This window comes from Armigeres subalbatus, chromosome 1 (assembly GCF_024139115.2).
Source record: "Armigeres subalbatus isolate Guangzhou_Male chromosome 1, GZ_Asu_2, whole genome shotgun sequence".
Classification (NCBI taxonomy): Eukaryota; Metazoa; Arthropoda; class Insecta; order Diptera; family Culicidae; genus Armigeres; species Armigeres subalbatus.
The window spans coordinates 189,104,361-189,110,974 of NC_085139.1; the positions used below are offsets into that span (position 1 = coordinate 189,104,361).

Sequence of the window (6,614 nt, forward strand, 5' to 3'; positions counted from 1 at the left end):
TGAAACGGCGGGAGTAATTTCTAGAGCCGAGACGTTGACAGCTCGTTTGGTTGCCAGAGTGTTTTAAATCATTGCCAGTGTTGCCAAACCACGAAAATTAAGAGTTCATTTAAAACCTTTCTACCTCTCAGGTTAAAAATTTCCGCTTTCAAAGGTACAATGTTCCAATGACAAAAAAACTTTGAAATAGAAAGTTTTGTTCTCAGAGTAAATGTTTCGCTACTCAACATTACAAGAAATGAACAACTTTCAAAATGAAAGTGCGATATTCTAAAAAGCACAATTTTTTTTCTCTCTGTGTAGAAATTGTAGAAGTGTGACAGTTAGCAACACTGTTCAAAAATATGAAATTTGTTACAACCTGATGGAAGCTGATTTCGAAGCGCAAATTGATGAACAGAATTCAAGCGATTTCGCGAGTACAAGCTTATTCCGAGAAGCAAATTGACGAACTCGATTCAGACGGCCTCGTGAGCGACGGCACGGATGAGAAACAGGATAGTGGTGAGAAAGGCAAGCTAGCGGTAAACATAAGTGTGTAACCAAGCTATCGGATGTGTCCAAAAACATGGGAATTTCAGCTGCTGGTGCAATAAGCCCGCTATTAAATTAAGACAAATTTTTCAAAACAACTTATCTGCTTTCGAAAACAAAGATTCAAACGACGATTTGACCAATCTGATAGCTCTCCGACGCAAACTAACACCATCAACAGGTAGCGGAAACCTTCACGTTTGTTTGTTTGCGTGGGGGAGCTATAAGATTCGTCAAATCGTCGTTTGAATCTTTGTTTACAAAAGCAGATAAGTCGTTTTGAAAATTTTGTCTCATTTAATGAGCAACAAGATGCATCGACCGTTGGGTAAGTAGTAGCGTATTTAGATTTACCGTCTACGGGGGTGTCATTGGGCCAAAATGTGGTATGTTCCAAGTAAATGTTACAAAGGTCCAGTAGTTAACATTGAATTCAAGTTTTAATTAGTTTGGCGCAAACTTGAATTAGTTTGGCGCAAACTTGAAACTTGAAATTTACCACTGTGTGGGGAAAAAATAATAAATGAGGGAAATTCTTCAAAGTTATATGTTGTTCAAAATTGGCTCATTCTCACCCCTCACAGGGGGTGACATTGGGCCAAGTAAAATAAAGTTCAGCGGTGACGATGCCTCGATTCAATCGTTCATTAAAAATAATTGCCTAAATTACGGCTCTTACCAACTATGTAAGGCAAATCAACCAAAGGCTTGGCCCAATCTCAGATCAACAACAGATTATCGTAACATGATAAGCAGGTCAAGATATTTTATGTACAGGTTATCCGACTTCGTCAGTAGATGGGAATAACCAGCGCGGGGGGGAAACATACATTTTCAGTGCAAAACGTAAACAAACGAGCATAAATTCCATACAAAAATCCAAGATGGCTGAGTTGGGGATATTGACAAGTCGGATAACCTGTACATAAAAAAATCTTGAACCAGGTATCCATCGATCTAAAAACTAGTTATGTACTAGATTTGTGGGGCATTACTGACACTATTTTAATACGGGTTCATTCGATCAATAGTTTTATATTCAAATTCCAAGCATTATGGTACGAGCACAATTAGTTCTTGGAATTTGTTTTGTGATTTCCTAGACGTGAATTTTAATATAATTTAGCACCGTTTTCATTAAAATTTCTCTCTGATATATTAGGAGTGGAAACATTTTTCGTTTTTGGCCCAATCTTACCCCCTAGGCTCAATGTCACCCCGAACGACAGTACTTATTCAACCGTCTAAGACGAATTAAGTACTCTCCATTTAATTCCACCAGTTAATTTTCGTTATGATACGTATTTCGACCACAACTGTGTGGTCGTCTTCAGTGTCTCGTACTTGACTCGACTTAGTCGCCAGAAAGCCAAAAAAAAAATATAAAATTGTACATGAAATTAATTAATAAATTATAATTCTTTTTTTATTTCAACAGGTTTCCTCAGGTATCCTTCAGCCAACAATCGATCTCCAACCTCAGTTTGCCAACATTCATTTTTTTTCACCAGACGATCTGAGTAATCTACTGGCCAAATCGGATGTCGGACAAGCCATTATCCAGAACAGCTTGAAAGGATCGTTATCGAAGGATAGCAAGAAGGAATTAGCTGGCATCATATCGAATCACCATCTTTCCTGTCACTCTGCTGGGAATAACGTAGCATCATGTCGGCTACCGAAGGCAGTGCTGGAGAACTATGTGAATTGTGTGAAGCTGCGATTCCCAGCTGAGAACAATGATATGGTATAAACATTGTGTATTGGTATCCATATATGAAAAATAATTACAATTATACTTCAGCTAATGTACTACATCCCGACTACGCCTCCGGAGAGAAAGAATCCAGGAGGATCGATATATCAGGCTTATAAGCGTCTGAAAAGCGTGAAACGTGATCTAGAGCGAAGAGAACTTCAGCATACGGCAAAACTAGCTGCTAAAGAAAACAACGCTAACCCTCATGAAGCTGAATACTCTGAAGCAAGCAGGTGACTTGCTGTCAATAATGCACCTTGGGATACAGTGATGAAAATGTGGAAAATGACAGAAACATGTCGATTTGAAGATACAAAGACGCTGAAACCTGTTGAGATTATTGCAAAGTATCGTCCTTACGCAGCTCCACATGGACATCAATTGGTAAGTAATCAAAATGATTTTTCCCAAGTATCAGTTTATATAACTTGAACCTCGACTTGTACCACCTGTAGCCGAATATTTCTGCTATATGAATGGGGAACCTAGAACACATAGTACAGATATTTAGTTGCAGAGTATCACACATTCACAAACAACACCCAACTGTATGTGGATTTCTCCATGGTCTTCTTCTGCTTCAATGGCTCAACACTTCAACTGGAACTTGGCCTGCTTTTCAACCTAGTATTCTATTATCATTTCCTCAGTTATTCATTGAAAGCTTTTCTATGCCCGCCATTGCATGAGTATGTATCTTGTGGCTAGTACAATGGATATACACTATGCCCAGGAAGTCGAAAATATAGTAGACCAAACCGAGAATAGAACTAACAATCTCCGGATTGCCAATCCTACGCCTTTGATCGCAAGGCTATTGGAGACCCGTGGTCATTGTTCCATTCAACCCTTTCGGGACGGATGGGTCATATATGCCCAGCGTACCGTACTTTATTCTCAAAGTACATGACCAGTTCTCCGCCGCTATACTTGAATTTATGAGTCATGATCAAGCTACTGAAGGTTCGATATAATATCATCAACAATATTGTTATTTTGATAATACTTTCATGTTCACTCATATTTTGGACATACTTGTATGTTGTACTCTGATGCCACTGAACTGCTGTGTGAAACCATTCAAGATCAACAAAAATGTCCGGCTGACGATACTCTCTGCCCAGGAAGATACATTGTTGTTTGCTGAAAACCTGGCAAGCGGTGTGAACCTTATCCGTAAACTTATCGAAACGTATTCAGCACATGGAGTTGCGGCTCACCCTAATATTTTGGCAATTGGTTCAAGCTACAGAAAGCTTACTGGATAATTTTATGTGATATTCAACCGTGTTCAGTACAAAGTTGATTCAGCTGCTCGTGCGGTAGATATTATGATCAAGATGTGCAATGTTATGAATCAACCAACCAACGACAAAGGAATGGGTATATGGTTTTGACTTTTGACGTAGGACTACGTCTGTCTTTTCTATATAGGGGTACACTTCACGATTGCGAAAATCGGAGACCGTCACGAAAATTTAACAGACTTTAAATTTCAATATCTCAGCCGTTTCTCGATGGATTTTCATTTTTTTTTTTATTTTTAACTATTTATTATCGATAATTGATAAAAAGTTTAGAAATAGGTAAACCAACCAATCACGTACATGCATCACTAGCACAGACAACAAAATCAAGCAACTTGCGAGTTTGGTTCGAATCCTCAGTTTGAACAAGATTTCGCGCAGAGCGAACGCATCAAAGCAATCGCAGCGGAGCAGACACAGCATCACGGAGGCGCTGGTAACATTTTCAACGAAAATCCATCGCATTTGTAGTGGTCCTCGGTGTTGCTGCAGATCATTTAACCTCAACGAATCAGTATTTTATATGAAGAAAGGTTTCACTACAAAAATAGCAATGTTGCTATCACGTGCTGCCAGAGGCGATGCTGAAAAGTTATTTCAAATTGTGGTGTCAGTTAGTTGTTGGAAAGGTGCATTGGAAAAAGGTTGGAGACTCAAAGTCCATCTAACTGGGAGCAACTATTCGACTTCTTGATTCAGTTATCGAGCAGTTTGCTCGATGTTAATAAAGAGACACACATTATCATGGCATATACCATAAATTTCGAACAGCAACGTAGTCCTACGTCACCTTTGCGTACAACCCGGTTGGGCTGCACCTTTGAGTTTTTCAGCCAAATTACTTTTTCGGCTAAGTTACCTATTCGGCCGAATGACCTGTTTGCCCAAATGACCCATGTGGACAAATGATCTATTCGGAAAAAATGACTTATTTGGCCCAGTGACCAATTTGGCCTAATTACCTATTCATCAAAATAAACTATTCAACGGCATGACCTGTTCGGTCAAATAACCTTCTATTCAATCCAGCTTTTTATCATAGCTACGGATCAACTATGGTAATCCAGTTTTGACATTTACTGTGTACAGTTTATAGCGCTGTTCTAGTAGGCTTAGATTCATAAAAAACAATATGTCAAAAATGTTCAGTTGTCAAACGAGGTACAATCAACGGTACAATATATTCGTATAAATAATTACTAATACATTTTCTTATTTTAGAAACTTGCCAGCTCAGGAATAAATGAATATAAGCGTCGTTGATTCCTACCCCATGCATACTCAAACCAACTAAAACTAACTTGAGCAGGAATAATCGAATTAAACTTGAGAGGACCTCCGAAGATGCGATGTAAACCCAGATTTGACCGTAGGGTTGCCAATAAGACGGTCTAGCGGGTTGGTCCTCGCATTTTCTGGTATCCAGCTTTTTACGCAGGCCAAGCCATAAATTTTGAATCACCCCTATCTGACGTTTGAGGTGTCCACTATAATTTTTATAATTTGATCGAAGTATGCTTTGTTATGTTGAACAATGCTGATTGCACATGGAAACGATGGAAACGTCAACATGTTTATCTAACATTTTTAAAAAACGATTTCACTAGTTTAGCTTTTTCTGAAAATTTTCTATTTTTCAGGCAATTCAAGAGCTGCTGTCGGTTGAGCGTGTTATTCAACACGCCTAGAGGGAACTAGACCATTGATTTTATATGCAGGGCTGTTACAACAGTCGCGGATTTCGCGATTTTCGCGTTTTTCGCGAATTTCGCGGATTTGTCGCGGATTCATCCCTCCAGTCGCGAAAGTCGCGGTTCAGTCAAACATCGTCGCGAAAATCGCGGATTTATAACTACACTCTCGCGAAAATCGCGATCTCCTTCAAATTAATTTTAGGATTGATTCAACGTCAAGATCCAAACACACGGTATTTGAATAACCATTCAATAGTCATATGGATGTGAACACAGAAAGTCTGTCGAATTGTTAGATCGATCATATTGCATTTCTGGATTACCGAAATGCCGAGTACTATTTATTTTATTCTTAGAACTTTTGTGCCGCTAATTGCGGAATTACAATTATGATTGTTGGGGTTGCATAGAGAGTCGACGATAAAGTCGGATCAAACGCAGTAATATTCACACCTGCAACTGCCGGGACGGAACTGATAGATGATCGAAGCTGTCTTTATTAAGGTGTTTTTAAATTTATAATATTAGGTTCAACACCAATGAAGAAAGGAATTAGAAAGATTAAGCAATTTAAATTAAGAGGAAGGCCGGACCAGTAGGGCTGCCTTGCGAGTCAACCAAGGGCTTCGCCAGTTATTTTGAGTTAAAATTATCACATTAAAATGATTGTTAGAATAAAATTTGGTAGAGAAAAAAAACACGAAAACACTTGTTAAGAAAATTATTTTGAGCTTTTTAGTGGAATGTCTTCACTTGTCATAAGACGAGTTTGTACAATCCCCTTGAATTTCACCACTTAATTGTATCTTGACAGATACGTATTTCGACCTCAACAGTAAGGCCGTCTTCAGTGTCTCGTACTTCAGTCGAGTCAAGTACGAGACACTGAAGACGGCCTTACTGTTGAGGTCGAAATACGTATCTGTCAAGATACAATTAAGTGGTGAAATTCAAGGGGATTGTACAAACTCGTCTTATGACAAGTGAAGACAAAAACACTAATAAAATAGACAAAAATTGCGATGATAGGGTCCGATGGTTCCGGCTTTTCCCTAAGGACTGGAATCCTGGGAAGGTGTTGAACTTATGATTTCATTATCATTTAGTATTCAGCGAATAACTCATTTCAGAGGCGGAATTTTGAAAAGTGTTGTATGGCGGACTTCTAGCACTGATTCCCCTCTACAACTCTGTCTAGGGGTACATTGCTCTATGTCTAATATTAACAGCGTGAAACGCTAGGACCACTCAATATACTGAATGATAATAAGTGTTATTATCATTTAGTATATTAATGATACTAATGTTTCCCGCGGTGAA

At 38.7% G+C, this 6,614-nt stretch overlaps 1 pseudogene; it reads left to right on the plus strand.

Moving 5' to 3' along the window:
- Positions 1 to 392: 392 nt before the first annotated feature.
- On the plus strand, positions 393 to 3,690 carry LOC134206840 (uncharacterized; annotated as a pseudogene).
- Positions 3,691 to 6,614: the final 2,924 nt, after the last annotated feature.